The sequence below is a fragment of the Hylobates moloch genome, unplaced genomic scaffold (assembly GCF_009828535.3).
Source record: "Hylobates moloch isolate HMO894 unplaced genomic scaffold, HMol_V3 SCAFFOLD_13, whole genome shotgun sequence".
In the NCBI taxonomy this organism is placed as follows: domain Eukaryota; kingdom Metazoa; phylum Chordata; class Mammalia; order Primates; family Hylobatidae; genus Hylobates; species Hylobates moloch.
The window spans coordinates 37,999,794-38,017,381 of NW_026652288.1; the positions used below are offsets into that span (position 1 = coordinate 37,999,794).

The following is a 17,588-nucleotide window of genomic DNA, read 5'->3' on the forward strand; positions in this document are numbered from 1 at the left end:
TAAAGGCAAAGAATTATGGATCACTCACCCTGTGAATCCTAACTACTAAATCCAAGCATGGATCCTGCCTCTCTAATAAGTGTAATGGTAATAAGAGTACTAGTAACCAGAATGGCATAATGACAGTGGCCCTGTTCTGAGCATCACACAGCGGACTCACTTCATCCTCCCAGCAGCCCTGGGAGGCAGCAGGAATCATTATCCTCCTGCTCCAGATGTGGGAACTCAGAAACATCTGAGGCTCAGGGCCTCGCCCAAGGTCAGAGGATGCTGTGCTGGAGCAGGGAGAGGCTGGAGGTGGAGCTGGACTCCTGAGCCCTTCCCTGGAGAGGGGTAGGGGGAGAGGAGGCAAGGGGAGCCCTCAGCCCTCAGTGAGTGGGGACATACGCGACCACCGGCTATCAGTCCCCCCTAGTCCCATCAAATAATAAACGCTCTTGCAATGTAATATTTGCCTTTTTAGTACAAACTTTTGTTGCAATAAACTACTGACCGACAGGCAGTCCTACCCGCAGGAGCTGAAACGTTAACTGGCAGTAGAGGACTTCCGGGACCGTAGAGGCGGCTGGTGTCACAGGGCGTGTCAGAGTCAACCCGTGGGGACAGTCCCCCCTGCAAGCTTGCAGAGCCAGCTCTAGCCACCCTTGGACTGTCAGTCAGATGGCGGGTTGCCCCCAGCCCCAGACTCCAGGTGTCAGGAGCTGTAAGGGAGGTGAGCGTGGTGACATCAGCATCTTTCCCCTCAGAAGGATGTCCTGGGCCTGCAGAACCCATCTCCCCTCTGTGGCTTCAGCCAGATCCTGCCTCAAAACATAGAAATCTGGGAAGTTTCTGCCAGGGCAGGAGGGAAGCTGAAATGCAGGGGGTGGAGTGGCGAAGGGAGATAAGAGGCAGAGAAACAGGGAGAGAGACAGAGGTGAAACGGAGAGGGCCCAGACAGACATCTGGACAGACCAGAAATGGGAAGATAAGACAGTGACAGAGGCTGCATCGCCAAGCTCGAGGCCTCTGGGCCTCAGTTGCCTTGTCTGGAACACAGGAATCACAGTCACATGTCCCCATTGCGTGCCGTGACTTAACCCCTCCATGTCAGAAGCCTAGAAAAGCACCCAGAACATGCCAAAAGCTAAAACACGTTTGTTGCCATTCCTGCAGGCCAGCAGCTCTCACCCCAGCTCAGAAGCATGTCAGAGTTGCCAGGGGAGCATTAAAAAACCCCAAGGCCCAGACCCCACAGCTGTAGAGTCAGCTTCAAATGGTCCGGCTTGGGCCCCTGCAGTGACCCCCACCCCGGGTGACCCTAAGGCACAGCCAAAGGGTGAGGAGATTGGGGAGTGGGCAGGAGGACGGATCCAGCCCTGAGACCTGGATGGTGGAGGGTGCAAAGAGACACTGAGACAGACTGATGGAGTGGGGGGAGGGCAGTACCCAGAAGGCCCTCTCTGGCTCACCCTCCCCCACTTAGGACCATCAGGAGTCTGGGGCCTGCTGAGGAATGCAAGGAATGAAGCCAGGCCTGGCACAGCCATCTCCAGAGTCCCCTCCCCCTTTGCAAACTCCCAGGAGGTGTTCCTGGTCCAGCCGCCTCCAAGCCATCACTCAGTCCTCCCTGAACACCCCTTCCCAGCCCCCTTCTTGGGGCCCAGGTCTCGAACCCTTTATCCTGCTGGGTACCCTGACACTGGCCCAACTCAGGCATCCCCCTCAGTGTACTTCTCAGTGTCTGCAGGAGGAGCAGTGGATGAACAACCGTGATCCCGAGAGCTGCCAAGCGGCTGTGAGGCTGATCACCAGCTCCAACAGGAGGGAGGCCTGAGGAGGCTTCCCAGAGGTGCTGACCTTTAAGCCAAGACCCACAGAATAAATGAAGTCCGGGCACTCCACAAAGACCAGCGAGGCTGGGGTGCTGCAGGAAAGTGGGCAGGGGCGGGCCCTGCCAAAGCTGCTGGAGGGACAGGGCCAGCCCCTCCCCAGCCGGCCATGGGCTTTGGGGGACGATGTGAATCAGGGGAGGAATTGGCTGTAATCTCCATCACACCTGTCACAGCGCAGAGGGGGATGGAGAACCCTCCACTGACCCACTGGAGGGTGCTGGGGTATCCCCGTATCCTGCCACCCCCACAGAGTAGGGCTGGGTCCTGGCTCCTTCCTGTCACGCTGTGGGGAGACCCCAGCTGAGCTGCTTCCCGCATCCCAGAGCCTGTTCCCTAATAATTAAACCGTAAGCTGATTAGTCAAGGCAAACCTTTAATTAGCCCTTGAAATCGTTCAGGAAAATTACAGCCTCCTTTCTGGGCGCCCTGCCCACCTTCCGCCAGGGTCCAGGGGCGGTGCCAGGGAAGAAGCAGAGAATGGGAGAAGTGGCCTCCTGCCACAGCCATGAGGTCCTCAGCCAGCAAGGCTAAACCTAGGGTACAAGGCATCTTGTGGGAGTGGAGGGCACAGATTCCCTGCCACATCATGAACTACCCCAGGAAAAACCCCACAAGAGGCGGGCAAGGCCTCGGCTGGAAAAGTATGAATGAGAAGACATAAACAAATGGAGAGACATACCACGTTCATGGATTGGGAGACTCAGTGTCGGGTGTGTGCGCACGAGCACACATACATACACTGACAATATGCTTGTCTAATATTTAAAGGAAATTACAAAAAGTCAAGAATGGGCTGGACGCCCATTAAAGTGGCTCACGTCTGTAATCCCAGCACTTTGGGAGGCTGAGGCAGGCAGCTGGCTTGAGCTCAGGAGTTTGAGACCAATCTGGGCAACATGGTGAAATCCCATCTCTACAAAAATACAAAAAAAAAAAAAGTTTGAGAACAGGATGGCCAACATGGTGAAACCCCATCTCTACTAAAAATAAAAAAAATTAGCCCATTAGCCCAGCGTGGTGGCGTGCACCTGCAGTCCCAGCTACTGAGGCTGAGGCAAGAGAATTGCTTGAATCCAGGAGGCGGAGGCTGCAGTGAGCCAATCTTGCACCACTGCACTCCAGCCTGGGTGACAGAGCAAGACTCTTGTCTCAAAACAAAAACAAAAACAAAAACAAAAGTCGGGAATGGCTAAGACACCAGGCACAGTGGCTCACGCCTGTAATCCCAGCACTTTGGGAGGCCAAGGTGGGTGGATCACAAAGTCAGGAGATTGAGACCATCCTGGCTAACACGGTGAAGCCCCGTCTCTATTAAAAATACAAAAAATTAGCCAGGCATGGTGGCGTACAACTGTAGTCCCAGCTACTCGGGAGGCTGAGGCAGGAGAATCGCTTGAACCCGGCAGGCAGAGGTTGTAGTGAGCCAAGATCGCGCCACTGCACTCCAGCCTGGGCGACAGAGCGAGACTCTCTCTCAAAAAAAATAAAAAAAAGGAAAGTGACCTGAACTGGCCCTTCCTTCAAAGGAGTCTAGAAGAACAAACTGAAAGCTGCCCCACTTGACTGGCTACCAGAAAAACACATCAGACCACAGAGGAGACACCACCAGATCTACTCTAGTTTGCAAAATGGGTGAAGGACTTAGCATTGGTGCCCCTCTCACCTCCTAATCTGTGAAATGGGTCACACGGGTGCAGCTACCTCCTGGGATTTCAGGGAGGCCCAGGCAGCAGCGTGGGAGCATTGGCCGGGGCACAGGGCCGGCACGCACAAACCCTCCATTCGTCTTTCCTATTCATCACCCTGAAGAGCTTCCTGGATCTAGAATAAGGACTCTCCGGGCCCAAGGTCACACTAGGCCTTCTGCCTCCAAGCAGGGGTGCCCCAGATGGCTCCAGAGGCCAGGCTCCAAACGGGTGGCAACTGGGTCTGTTTATCCACCACCGCATCCCTGGAGGCCACACGGGTCAGCACTCCACCAAATTTGTTGGAAAAAAATAAACAACCACCTTTATATTTATGTGTCAGGCACCAGGATAAGTGTGTTAGGAGCATAACTTCAGGAATGTCCAGGAACACCTGAAGCAGCCACCTTCTAGAGAGGAAGACGCTGAGGCAGAGAGAGGCCCAAACGGCTGTCAAGACTGGAATCCAGACCAACCCAAGAACCAACCTACCTGTCTTCCTTCAATTCCTCAAAGGCCCCCTGCACTCCCCCGCCCGGAGACCTTTGCAATGGCAGCTGCCTCAGCCTCCTCCCTTAGTCCAGGCCAAGTTCATCCTTCAAGTGGCATTTCCTCCTCAGGAAAACCTTCCCGGTGTGCCCCACCCAGTGCAGGTCCCCATTAGACGCTCTGGCAGCCCAGCTTACTACAGTTCAGCCAGTCAGTCAACCAGCATTTACTGAGAGACCACCACACCCCAATCCCTGAGAACACAGCAAGGGGCAGAGCAAGGCCCTGTGGTTCTACCCCTACCCCCATACCCTGAGGCTACGTTATGCCAGGAGACAAACCAACAGACCCACACATCATAATGTAAGTAACCACCATGAGTGTTACCGGGAGAAGGTGCTAGAGGGAGGGTGACAGGGGCTGCTCTTGGGGACCCATGGTCAGGGAAGAAACATCTCCCCAAGGGGGCCACTGTCACCAGAGGCTGCCTGAACGGAGGGAAGGAGGGTGCTGCCTGCCCAGGGGGCAGCAAGAACAAAGGCCCTGGGGTAGGACCCACCTGGAATGTTCCAGGAATGGCGGCAGGAGAGGAGGGAAGCGGGGCAGGCAGGAAAGTGGCCAGGTCGCCTGGGACCTTGCAAGCTTCTCTCCTGGGAGAGGTGGAGCCAAGGGAGGGTTCCTGCCCTGACCAGGTGTGCACGGCTACCTCTGGCTGTGTGGGGACAACTGTGGGGACAGTGGGGGAGGAGGGAGCAGGGAGCACGCCTCAATGGTCCAGGAGGGAGATGAGGGTGGCTTGAACTAGGGGGCGTCGAGGAAGGAGGGTAACAAGGAAGGGGGGTAATGAGGAAGGGGGATGATGAGGAAGAGGGGTGACGAGGAAGAGGAGCCCGCAGCACCAGGTTACATTCTCGTGTAGAGTGACAGGTTTTTCCAGACACTTTGGATGTGGCGGGGGGGGGGGGGGGGGGGGCAAGACAGGAGTCAAGGTGACAGGGTGCCAGATTTGGAGAAGCCTAATCCTGAAACAAGACAAGGGATGGGGGTTCCTGTTCCCAAAATGGGGTCACTGTGGGAAGATGGGGGCTGGGAGCCTCCAGCCCGGCTTATCTTTCTGTTGCTCTGTGGTGGAGGTCTGTGTTCCCACCGGACTGAGCTCGGGGAGGGCTGCCTGTTGTTTGGGTTCACCCTTCGGTCGCTGGGCCCCAGCACAAAGCTGGTCAAAGAATACATGCTTGGGCAGGGCGCGGTGGCTCACGCCTGTAATCCCAGCACTTTGGGAGGCTGAGGCAGGTGGATCCCTTGAAGTCAGGAGTTTGAGACCCGCCTGGCCAACATGGTAAAACCCTGTCTCTACTAAAAACACAAAATTAGCCAGGCGTGGTGGCACATGCCTGTAATCCCAGCTACTTGAGGGGTTGAGGGAGGAGAATCGCTTGGATCTGGGAGGTGGAGGTTGCCGTGAGTCAACATTGTGCTGCTGCACTCCAGCCTTGGTGACAGAGCAAGGCTCCATCTCAAAAAAAAAAAAAGGAATAAGCACTTGACTCCTGTCCACAGAATAGGTGAGAGTCGGAATGGACAGGAGCAAGGGGAGGAGAAAATAACACAAGGGGCTCAGCCCGATGATAACCAGTGGTGTTACTTTTGCAGGAAAAAAGAATAAAAATGTTCCAAGGTCAACCAAAAAGTCTGACAGTACCAAATGTTGGCGAGGAGGTGGGGCAACTAAGATCCTCAGTCACCACGGCTAGGAGGATACACAGATTGGACCACCTTGGGAGGCTGTGTCACAGCGCCCACTAAATCCGAAGCTACCTTACCCTCTGCCCTGGGCTATGCACTCCTGAGTATATTCCCTGAAGAAACGCAGGCACTGGCACCCCAGGAGATGCTACAAAGAGATGGCTTGCACCAGCACAGCAGGAGATGGAGAAACAGAGTATTATATGGGCTGGGCACGGTGGCTCACGCCTGTAATCCCGGCACTTTGGGAAGCTGAGGTGGGTGGATCACCTAAGGTCAGGAGTTCAAGAGTCGCCTGGCCAACATGGTGAAACCCCCTCTCTACTAAAAATTAAAAAAAAAAAATTAGCCAGGCATAGCGGTGTACGCCTGTAATCCCAGTTACTCGGGAGGCTGAGGCAGGTGACTCGCTTGAACCCAGGAGGCAGAGGCTGCAGTGAGCCAAGACTGCACCACTGTCCTCCAGCCTGGGAGACAGAGCGAGACTCTGTGTCAAAGAAAAAAAAAGAATATTATACAGCAACAAAGATGAATGACTACAGATACACTCAGCACACAGATGGATCTCACAGGCCTAAGGGCGAAAGAAAGCACAGACAATGACTACTGGAAGATTCCATTTATGTCAAGTTCAAAAGCAGACAAGATGACATTCTGTAATTCAAGGATGCATACCTCATGGTAAAAACTATCAGGGAAAGCAAGGACACAGTGACCACCAAGGTCAGGAGAGCGCTCACGACTGTGGTCATGATGGACAGGGGTTATGGGTGCGCGGCTTTTGGGAGGTTGTGTTCTGTCTTTACCGAGGTGGTGGGGAAGCGCTGTTCACTTTGTAATTCTTTGCTAAACTTACCTGTGCATTTTATGCACTTTTCTGTGGGCGTATTATAATTGACAATTCTTAAAGGTTTTTTAAAAGAAGTGGTGTTAGAAGCACTGTGTATATATACAGCATTTCAGAGTCAAATAACGTGGGGCCGGGCTGTGGTGGAAGATTTGCGGGGAAGGGACGACAGAACTGTGGAGGACCCTGTGGGTGGCAGGGAAGGAGGGTTCCTCGGGAGAGAACGACAGGGGCCTCCTGTGGGGAGGGCAGGGAGGGGTCTTCACCTGGGGACGGGTCAGTGGAGGGGCCAGTGGCCTGCAGGGTCCTACTTTCTCTCCACGCCCAGTGCTGACCTCTGACTGTGGGTGAAGTGAGGGAGGGAAGGGAAGGGGAGGGGGGCTGGCACCTCACTCAGCCCAGGAAGGCCGGCAGCCTTCCGCCTCTGGGAGTGAAGCGTGGGAGTGGCAAAACCAGGCTGGGAAGTGAACTCAAAACCGCTGCACAATGCCACTTTATCAGGAGTTCCCAGGACAGGTGGCAGGAGCAGGGAAGGCCCGGGACGGGAGGTCTCTAGGTAAGGACCCTGCCCACACGGTGCTCCCACTCCTCAAGGTGTCTGCTCGAATGCTCCTGGGCAGCCTGCCTGGAATGGAGACAGCAGAAGGGGGTCGGGGGAAGCAGGAGGGAGAGCTTTGTAACCCTCGGGCTTAGCCCCGGGTGGCAAGGGAAGCGGCCACAGTGATTAGGAGCCAGGGCTCCAGCATCCAAATCCCAGTTCCTCTTGCTCTGTGACCGGGGGCAGGTCCCCCAGGCTCTCAGTCTCCTCCCTAGAAAAGGGAGATCATAAGAACACGTGTGTCTTGGAGTTGATGGGAGGGTCCAGTAGGTTAGTTCACAGAAAGCACTCAAAGAGTGCCTGCTCATATTAATAGCACGGCTATTGGTGACATAGCTATAATAGTAATAATACAGCTATTAGTAATGCAGCTAACAGTCTGTGAGCACTTAACTATACATTTTGCCTGCCGAATATACATTTATATCCTCAAAACAACTCTAAGAGTAGGTATCATTAGCACCCTCATTTTACAGATGAGGACACCCGGGCACAGAGAGGTGATGTGACTTGTCTGGGGTCACGTAGCTAGTAAGAGACAAAGCTGGCTCTGGAGGCCAAGCCCTTGACCTCTTCTGTGTCAGATGGGTTAGGAGCTCCAGAATGGAGCCAAGGTTTGAGTGCCACGTCTGCCACGTATTTGCTGTGGGATTGCTGGCCTGTGCCTCAGTTTCCCCTTCTCAGAGAAAGTAAAATGATCAGGAATAGACAGCTCCAAGAAAAGGAAGCTCAAGATGGCTTTCAACAACACAAAGCTGTCCCACTTTGCTCTGATTAACATCAGAACCACGATGGGACTGTTTGTCACCTATCTGACTGGCAAAGGTGAGAATGTCAGGTGACACCCGTCTATTCCAGCAAGGGAGTGAGGAAATCCTGGTGTCATCAGACACTGGGGGGTGGGAGTGTGAGCCGGACAACCTCCCCAGCAGGGTGAAACACTACCGGCAAAGCTAACGGGGCGCCTTCTCAGACCACGAGGCCACAAGCTCAGACTCCCATCTAGAGACGTGCGCACAGCCACACTCAGGCAGGCACAGCTCTGTTCACAGCACAGAAAGACAGGAACGGCCTGACGGCCATCAGCACAGAACAGCTGTGCTGTCCGTGGGGGCACGCGTGTGCGTGGGACACTTCAGGCGGCACTCTGTCCTGACAGCGAGCTTCGGAGTGGGAAACGCAAAGCACAGGACAGAATATAAACATGGGAAGTCCGCTCCATTTGAGTAAAAACAAACGGGAGGGGCGGGCACTTGGGGGAACAAATATTTCAAGAAAGAAAGAAAAGAAACCGGGGGTGATGATGCTATCTCTGGGAAGGGCCTGGCAGGCGGGTGGGAAAGAGATTTGCTCGTCCCTGTACCTCCTTTTGTGCTGTGTGCAGTTTTTCAGTGATTATTTAGGGGAATAGGTAATGCATGTGCATGGAGGAAAAACGTGCTTTCTGAAAATTACAACACGGGAGAAGAGCAATGAGGTTAATAACACCTCCTCATCAGGGGCTCTGGGTACAGCCACATGACCATGCTCACAGACTCACAGCACACGCGTGCCTGGCACGCGGAGCTGGGACCCCGGGGGCTGGGGTTATTAGAGCTCACTACGGGATGAGAACCCAGAGGGGGACAGGGTGCAAGGGATGGAAACCGTCAAAAGCACCAAGTTCAACATTTACCAAGCGCTTACTGCGTGCCGAGCATCAGGCTAAGCACGACGCACACACATGACCTTCCGCCCTCCCACAGCCCTGAGAGGTGGCCACCAATACCCCCTGTAACAGGTGAGGAATCAGAGGCCCAGGAAAGTTCTGTCTCTTCCCCAGGGGCTCCCAGCTAGTGGGAAAGGCTAAGGGATGTGTGTGGACTGAGCAGCCCTGGCAGGGAAGTTCCACTGCCCCTCGGGAAGGCAGCAGATGGCCTCCCAGCCTGGGGAAGGTCAGGGCAGGACCGGAGGGCCCCAGGAGACAGGCTTCAGTGAGCGGTGGCTTCTGTCGCATCCGCCAGAGCTGGCTCCCCTGGGATGAGAGAGTGTTCCCCTTCTCACCCTCCTTGGCCCCCCCAACCTTCCTGTGGGCCCAGGCGTCTGGCAGACAAGAAGCCTTGGCCCCAGATGGGTGACTAGGCGGGAAGGGTCCCACTTGCCTGGCCGTGACTTGGAAGGAGGCTGCTTCCTGCTGGCAGCATGCGCGGGGCTGGGCTGGGTGATGGGAGAAACAGCTGCTGGGGACACCCCGACCGGTGTCTGGCCAGGAAGTCTGGCTCACCATGAGCCAGTGGGACGAGGAGTAGATGAGAAAGGAAAGGGAGGCCCTGAGGGAGGTAGGGGCCCAGCGCCCAGAAACTACCCAGGGGGAACAGGTCTCCACGGAGCTTCTGTCAGCAAAGGAGCCTGGGTTAAGAACCAACCGAACAGGAATCAGGCCCGTCTTGTCCAAGCCAGTTCCAAATCACCGGAGGGAAGCCCCAGTAAGCAGTGACACTGAAGCCCCAAGGCCTGGGGTTCAATCCTACCTCTGTCACTGCCTGCTGTGTGACCTTAGGCAAGTCCCGTACCTCTCTGGGCCTCCTTTCTCATCTCTAGAGTGAGGATGATACTAGCACCTACTTCACAGGTTGCTGTGAAGATGAAGTGAGGAAACAGGGGTAAAGCGCTGATGACCTCGGCTGGCACGAGGACGCTCCTCCATCACTGTCCCCTCGTCCTCTCCACCCTCTTCTGCTTGGACTCTCACAGCAGCCTCCCCACAGCCTCCCTGTCGCCACCCCCTGCAATCCGTCCCCCACACAGCAGCCTGAGCAATCTTTATAAAAGGAAAACCAGATGTCGCTAAAGCCTCTGATGACTTCCCATTATGCACAGAATGGAATCCACACACCCCACCTGGCTCTGCTAGGCCCTGCTGTATCCGACACAGCCTCCAAGCCTCTGACCCCACCCCCTGCTCAGCCACACCGGCTCCTTTTTTTTGCTTTTTTATTTATTTATTTTGTATTTTATGTATTTCTTTAACTGCTCTTTGCAGAGCAAGGCTACCACATAGTCAGGGTGCACGGGGTAGCCTACACCGGCCTATCTGATGATCCTCGACCATCCCGAGGTCATTCCAACCTCAGGGCCTTGGCACTTCTGTACCCACGACCTGTTACATTCTTTCCACCTCCTTCCAGCTTCGCTCATATTTTCTCATCAGTCAGATGTCATCTTATCCAGAAAGCCCTCCTCAACTCCCCACGCTGGGTCACACGCCTCCTCCGGCTTCCAACGGTCCCTGCGCCTCCATCCCAGTCCCAATCCCTCTCTGTGCCCCTCCGCACCATCAGCCCCAACCCCTCTGCCTGGGTTTCCCCATCCCGCCCTGACCCCTCTGCCTGGGTTCCCCATCCTTCTCTGACCACTCTGCCTGGGTCCCCCCTAATCCCACCCTGACCCCTCTGCCTGGGTCCCCACCCCCATCCCGCCATGACCCCTCTGCCTGGGTCCCCCCGCCATCCCGCCCTGACCCTTCTGTCTGGGCCCCCCCACATCCCACGCTGACCCTTCTGCCTGGGTCCCCGCCCCCATCCCACCATGACCCCTCTGCCTGGGTCCCACCACCCCACCCTGACCCCTCTGCCTGGATCTCCCTGCCATCCCGCCCTGACTCTTCCGCCTGGGTGCCCCCCACATCCTGCCCTGACCCTCGCCTAGGCCTCTCCTTCACAGCCCTGGCCTCTCTGGCCTGTCACTGTCTGGGGACAGCAGGTCTGTCTCCTTCGTTGTACTATAATCTACAGGGGTACAGCTAGGCTGTGTTGGTTACCACTGGGACCAACAGTCAGATACACAGAAAGAATGTTACACGGCCTCACCCATCCTCCAACTTTGACCTCCGTTCTCCCTGCCTCCCTCCTGAGAGTTTCGAATCATTATAGTTCTCTTTCCCAGCTGTCACCCCTGACACCTGTCCCCAAGGGCAGTTGGGGCAAAGCTGCAGTCACCGTCCTGGATGCCCAAGGGGGTAAAGGTGAAAGCCCTTCCATCCTGCCTTCTCCTCTGGGTGTAGGGACTCAATGGGGATGAGGTCCCAGCTAAGGCAGTTGTGTGAACCATCTCCCCATCTGTTTCCAACCAGCCTGTTGGGTGGGTGGGCCCATAAACCTCCCATCTCACAGCCGAGGAAATCATTTCAGCGAGGGCCACAAAGCTGCCCAAAGCAGGACTTGGAATGAAGGGAGCCCCGGAGCCTGCTGGGGAGCACAGTGGTCCAGCCACTGGGGGCGCGACTTGGCAACCGCTAGGAAAGTGGGGAGCTCCAGCTTTACCACTACTAGGCATATGCCAGAGAGACTCTGGCCATGGTCTACAGGAACACGCGTTCCAGAAGGCCCATCACCGCACTGTTACAGCCCCAACAGACCACCTCAGTGGCCATCAATAGGTGAACAGGCAACTCCTGTGTGACATGATCACAAAAAGAAATACCAACAGGAAAAACAAATGGCCTGTCCCAGACCTACATACACCCCCACGGAGAGAGATCCAGACTCCAACACTCAGCTGAAAGCGGGGTGCAGGTGTGTGCGCCTGTAATCCCAACTACTCCAGAGGCTGAGGTGGGAGGATAGCTTGAGCCCAGGAGTTAGAGTCCAGTCTAGGCAACATAGCAAGATCCCATCTCAAATATACCTATAATGTTGAACAAAAACAGCAACTTGCAGAAAGGCATGTTTATGGTGACACCATTTAGCTGAACTGTGAAACAACGGTGGTCAGCCCCTGCTGGCCATAAGAACTGCCTAGCGAGCTTCCAAAAGCCTGAGGCAAGCCCCAGCCCAGACCAAGTAAGTTGGAAGCAGAATTTCCATGGCGGGCCTGAGCCAAAGCATCTTTTCAAAGCTCCCCAGGGGGTTCCAACGTGCAGCCAGGGGCAAGAGCTGTTGCTCTACTGTTGGTGAATACATCCAAGGGCAGTAAAAGTATGAAAGGCTGCAGAGGAACGGTGACTGCCACACCCAGGACAGAGGCTGCCCCTGGAAGGGAGGGAGGAAGTGGGGTGAGGAGGAGACCCTTGGCCTCTAACTGCATCATGGTGTGTTCTGTCCCAGGCCAGACGATGGCTGGATGCATGAGTGTTTCATTATACTGAAAGCCCTGCTTTTTCCCCTAGCCGAACGTGTGTTGAAGGAATAAAAGTGGCAAATACATCATTTGTCCAAGGTCCCATGGCTGGTAAGTGACAAGGGAGGGACCTGAATATGGGTCTCCAATACCCAAACCCTATCCTTCTTTATCTGTGCCAAACCCTGAGACACTGAGTGAGCTGGCACTGCAAGGCTGGGAGGCTGGGCCAGCCTCAGAGGGCTGCCTGGCAGTGTGCCGGCTCCCTGACCCTGCCAGAGCCAGGTGTGGATGGGGTGGCTGCCAGAGAAAGCCAGGAGGCAGGTGCAGCGAGGGCCTCCACCGTCTCTGAGGCCCCCCCCCCCCCCCAGGCAGCGGTGGGGTGGCAGCAGCAGCAGCAGCAGCAGCAGCAGCAAGACTAATGCTTACACAGCAACTACTGTATGCGGGGCCTTGCGCCAAGGCTCTCTAGCCTGCATCCTCACGGCAATCCTATGAGGCAGCGCTAACGCTATGCCCATCTTGCAGAAGTGGAAACGGAGGTCCTCACATGCTCTGTGAGTGATGGAGAGGGGTGTGTACCAGGCATCCCTGGCCCAGCACTGCTTTCTGAACCACGCTCCATCACGGCCTCACACAGCTCCACACATACAGGTACTCCTCAGCCCTCCCCTGCTCCCACCGTCCCTCCCAGGCTGAGTCCCCTCAGGGTCTCACCCTGAACCTGCACAGGCTATGTGTTGCCCCAGATCCCCAACTGTGCACCCGAGTCCTGACCTCCACTCATGCCAGGGCTTCTGCACTCCACTCACGCCAGAGCCTCCTGCCTGGTGAGCCCATTCCCGGCCCTCCTCCCCATCCTTCAGAGCCTTCCCAGGGGAAAGAGACTCAGGTTTCAGCCCAGGGTAGGGGCACTCTCCCGGCTCTCTGAAGATGCCCTCGCAAGCCACATCACCGTTTGTAGAGACGCAGCCTTGTGTCACTGGCTTGGGGGCTGGTTCCACTCTGCTCCCACCAGGGAACTGAGTGCCCTCTGAGGCTAGGGGCTCTGTGGATCTCGTCCCCTGCCACACTCCCAGCACCCGGCATAGTGCCCAACAGTCAACCCCCAGCAATATCACATCCTCTGCAGGCCAGGCAGAGCTTCAGTGGGGACCGAGGCAAGGAACCCCACAGAGCAATTCCGCCATGCACCCTAATAATTAAGGTAAGGAGGGAGGTAAGGGCTGGGCAGATGAGGTAACAAGAGCCTGCAGCAAGTGCGAGCCAGGGTGGTCCCGGGCCAGCTGAGAGTGAGCGACCTGTCAGTGAGAGAGGGCAGGGTGGGGAAAGCATTCCCAGCAGAAGGAACAGGAAGGTCAAAGACTGGGCGGGAGACATGGGCCTGGAGTTGGAGAACAGCAAACGAGCTGGGGAGAAATGGGCAGAGCCATAGGAAGTGAGGTGGGAGTGACTGAGGACCACAGTGAGAGTTTAGGGTTTTAAGAACAGTGAACACCCCACTCTGCACGGGGTACCACTCAGAGACACTCTCCCCAGTCAGAAGCCCCGTCGGACTCCCTTGCTCGGACTCCAGACCACCCACAAACACCCTACTCCCATAGGCTCACAGGAATCTTCCCTGCCAGATCACACCCTTCCAAGGAAACCAAGCAGACAATCCGATCCGCCCAGGGAGTGGCCCAGCCCTGCCCAGCCCCCTGCTTCCAGGAAAGACCTAATGGCTGGCACCAGACAATGTGGCGACCAGGGGCAGGAGCCCTGGAATCACCCAGGCCCAGCTTCGATTCTAACTCTGCCTTCAGCAGAAGCTTCTGAGCCTCATTTTTCCCGTCTGTAAAGTAGGTTCATCTTAAGCACTCAATTCACAAGATTGCAGCAGGAGTGAAATACGACCGGGCACACAGGGAGTGGAGCACAGTGTGAGCCCTCATTAAACATTAACCGACATTATGATGATTTGAGAGGCGGTCGGCCAGAGCAGGGCTCTGGGCCAGAACTCCAGAGTTAGAATCCCAGCGCACAACTTATGCATCGGGTGACCTTGTGCAAATGACTTAACCTCTTAATACCAGGTTAAGACCCCCTAAGACTATAGTGAGGACTGAACAAGCTAATACAAGTAAAGCGTTAAAAAGAGAGTCTAGCCCATAATGTTTCATGAGTGTTTGCCATTATTATTATTAGTGGGAGGGTTCCCCCTTCTCCTGTCACCAGGAAGCATCTCTGACCCCGCCCCTGGATGCCCCGCCCCCCCGTCCCCTGCAATACGCCCTCCTTGGGTTTTAATTTTTGACTCTGGGAAACAGCTGCCCCGCCGTCAGATTCTCACCTTTGCACCTTCTAGGCACGCCCCAGCTTTGAACCCCTAAAAGACGCCCCCGAACGTAAAGCTCATTCATCTGCTCCGCTGGGGGCAGCTTTAAACCTCCAACCTGGCGCCCCTGGGGCTGTGACCTCTGATCCTCATGGGGGCAGCCTTCCCTCAAATTATTAACTTTGACCCTGCCTTTTTTGAGACTCGCCCAGATCCCCTCGAACGCGCCCCCACTTCGAACTTCAAACTTTGCACTCCCCTTCGCCACGCCCCCTTCGCTGGTTTGATCTCCGACCTCCACTACACCTCCCTCCAGTCTGCGTTAACCCCCGACCCCTCGGACGCGACCCTGCTCTCCACCAGTGACCTTTGACCCTGGCGGCCCCGCCCCCCTCCTCGCGGAAACGCCGTCCCGCCGCCAGCGCCCGGCCCACTGCAAGCCCCTGGCCGGACCCCTTATCCTACCGGCTCGGCGCCGCAGTCGCTCGCAGCCTAGCTGCTCGGCCTGGAACTCCGCGCCCTCGCGCCTCTCTCAGCTCTCTTGCACTGCCGCCACCGCGGCTATTGCCGCCGCCATGTTGAATCCCCAACGAACATCCGGGGCTTTCCCCCCCTCACCGCCCACCAGTCCCCATAGCAACGAGGCTGACCGGGCAGTGGGCAGGGCCAGCGCGGGGGCGGAGTCGGGCGCCTCTCAGGGCCCCGCTCCAGCCTCCGATTGGTACAGAGCGTCCAATCGGAGACCTTCGGGCAGAAAATGCCAAGCGGGGATTGGAAATTTTGGAAAAGGTGCGGGAAGGCTGGCTCCCGGCCCACTGAAGTCCTTAAAGGTGAAATGACTGTTTTCGTGTGATACCGATTTTCCAACTTCCCCCCAGAAGGAGTTAGGGGCTGGGAGAGAGTAATGAGTTAATGAGCAGAAACAGTTCTTAAGCACTTACTAGGAGCCAGGCACCTGGATAAGTGCTTTACTTGCATTTTTTCGCTGCATATACAACCCTGTGGTATAATATCATTAATACCCATTTTACAGATAAAGAAACTGAGATTCAGAGGGTGAAATAGCTGGCTTAGCATCATAGAAAGAAGATAATGAGTTTTGAACGCTGGTCTGTCTGAGCCCGGGAACCTGAGACCGTTTGATCTTCAATTTTTAAATAAGTTTTTACAAAGTAATCAGTCAAAACATTGGAAACAAACAGCAGACATCCTCTTTTTAAAATTATTTCATTTTATTTTTACTTATTTATTTGTCTTGAGACGGAGTTTCGCTCTTGTTGCCCAGGTTGGAGTGCAATGGCGTGATCTCAGCTCACTGCAACCTCTGCCTCCCAGGTTCAAGAGATTCTCCTGCCTCAGCCTCCTGAGTAGCTGGAATTACAGGTGTCCACCACCACACCCAGCTAATTTTTTGTATTTTTAGTAGAGACAGCGTTTCACCGTGTTGGCCAGGCTGGTCTCGAACTCCTGACCTCAGGTGATCTACCCGCCTCGGCCTCCCAGAGTGCTGGGATTACACGCGTGAGCCACCAAGCTGGCCTTTTTCTTTTATTTTTTAAAGAGAGAGTTTTGCTGTGTTGGCCAGGCTGGTCTCAAACTCCTGGGCTCAAGCTATACTCCCGCCTCTCCCTCCCAAAGTGCTGGGATTGCAGGCGTGAGCCACCGCGCCCAGCCAGACATCTCTCCCCCTCGATCTTATTCACTGGACTCCAGCCTTCACGCTGTTCCTGAACTCTGTCAGGTGCACTCTCACCTCACAGTCTTTGCATTGGCTGTTCCTCTGCCTGGAACATACTCTTCCCCCAAGTATCCTTATCTCTCCCTCCCTTTTTTCAGGGCTTTACACAGATGTCACTTTCTCTGTGAACTAATTCCCTCGCTCAACCTAAGGAAAGCAGCAAACATCCCTCTCACATACTACCAAACTCTGCTTTGTTCTTATTTCTCATTGCTAATTGTAGTTATTGCTTGTTGGTTGTCTCCTCTGCTGGAATGTCAACCCCATGACAACATGGATTTCTGTCTTTGTTCACTGCTGCATTCCCAGCGCCCTGGCACTGTTAGCATGTAGGTGCTCAGTAAACATTGGTGGAAGGGATGTTTGAATGAGTGGTAATTCCACCCCTTCAGAGATACTCTTAAATGTTTGGTGCTTCTCCTCTGCCCCGGAACAGCCACGTAGTAGGCATTTAATTATTTAATTAATTTCTATTAATGTCGGTGGCAACAATGAATGAATGATTGAATGATAAGTTAATTTTTCTTTATGTTTACCTACCTTTTTTCTTTTTATTTGTTCGTTCGTTCTTTTTTTTTTTAGATAGGGGTCTTACTCCGTCGCCCAGGCGGAGTTGCAGTCTGAAACTCCTGGGCTCAAGTGATCCTTCCAACCTAGCCTCTCAAGTAGCTGGGACTACAGGCATAAGCCACCACACCGGCTAATTTATTTTCTTTCTTTCTTTCTTCCTTTTTCTTTCTTTCTTTCTTTCTTTTTTTTTTTTTTAGACAGTCTCGCTCTGTCGCCCAGGCTGGAGTGCAGTGGCGCAATCTCGGCTCACTGCAAGCTCCGCCTCCCAGGTTCACGCCATTCTCCTGCCTCAGCCTCCCGAGTAGCTGGGACTACAGGTGCCTGCCACTGCGCCTGGCTAATTTTTTGTATTTTTAGTAGAGACGGGGTTTCACCATGTTAGCCAGGATGGTCTCGATCTCCTGACCTCATGATCCGCCCACCTCGGCCTCCCAAAGTGCTGGGATTACAGGCGTGAGCCACCGTGCCCGGCCTTTCTTTCTTTCTTTCTTTCTTCCTTTCTTTTTCTTTCTTTCTCTCTCTTTCTTTCTTTCTTTCTTTCTTTCTTTCTTTCTTTCTTTCTTTCCTTCCTTCCTTCCTTCCTTCCTTCCTTCCTTCCTTTTTTCTTTCTTTCTTTCCTCTTCCTTT

At 54.8% G+C, this 17,588-nt stretch overlaps 1 protein-coding gene across 5 annotated transcripts in view; it reads right to left on the reverse strand.

The window, feature by feature from the left end:
- PAK4 (p21 (RAC1) activated kinase 4) overlaps positions 1–15,258 on the reverse strand; it is a 52,857-nt gene extending 37,599 nt beyond the window's left edge. For 2 of the 5 annotated variants that reach the window (XM_032172984.2, XM_032172981.2), the window contains exon 1: positions 15,119–15,258. The gene's annotated coding sequence lies outside the window, so the exon portion shown is untranslated. The remainder of the gene's footprint in view (positions 1–15,118) is intronic. The other 3 variants (XM_032172986.2, XM_032172983.2, XM_058426873.1) reach the window with 2 other exon arrangements.
- Positions 15,259–17,588: the final 2,330 nt, after the last annotated feature.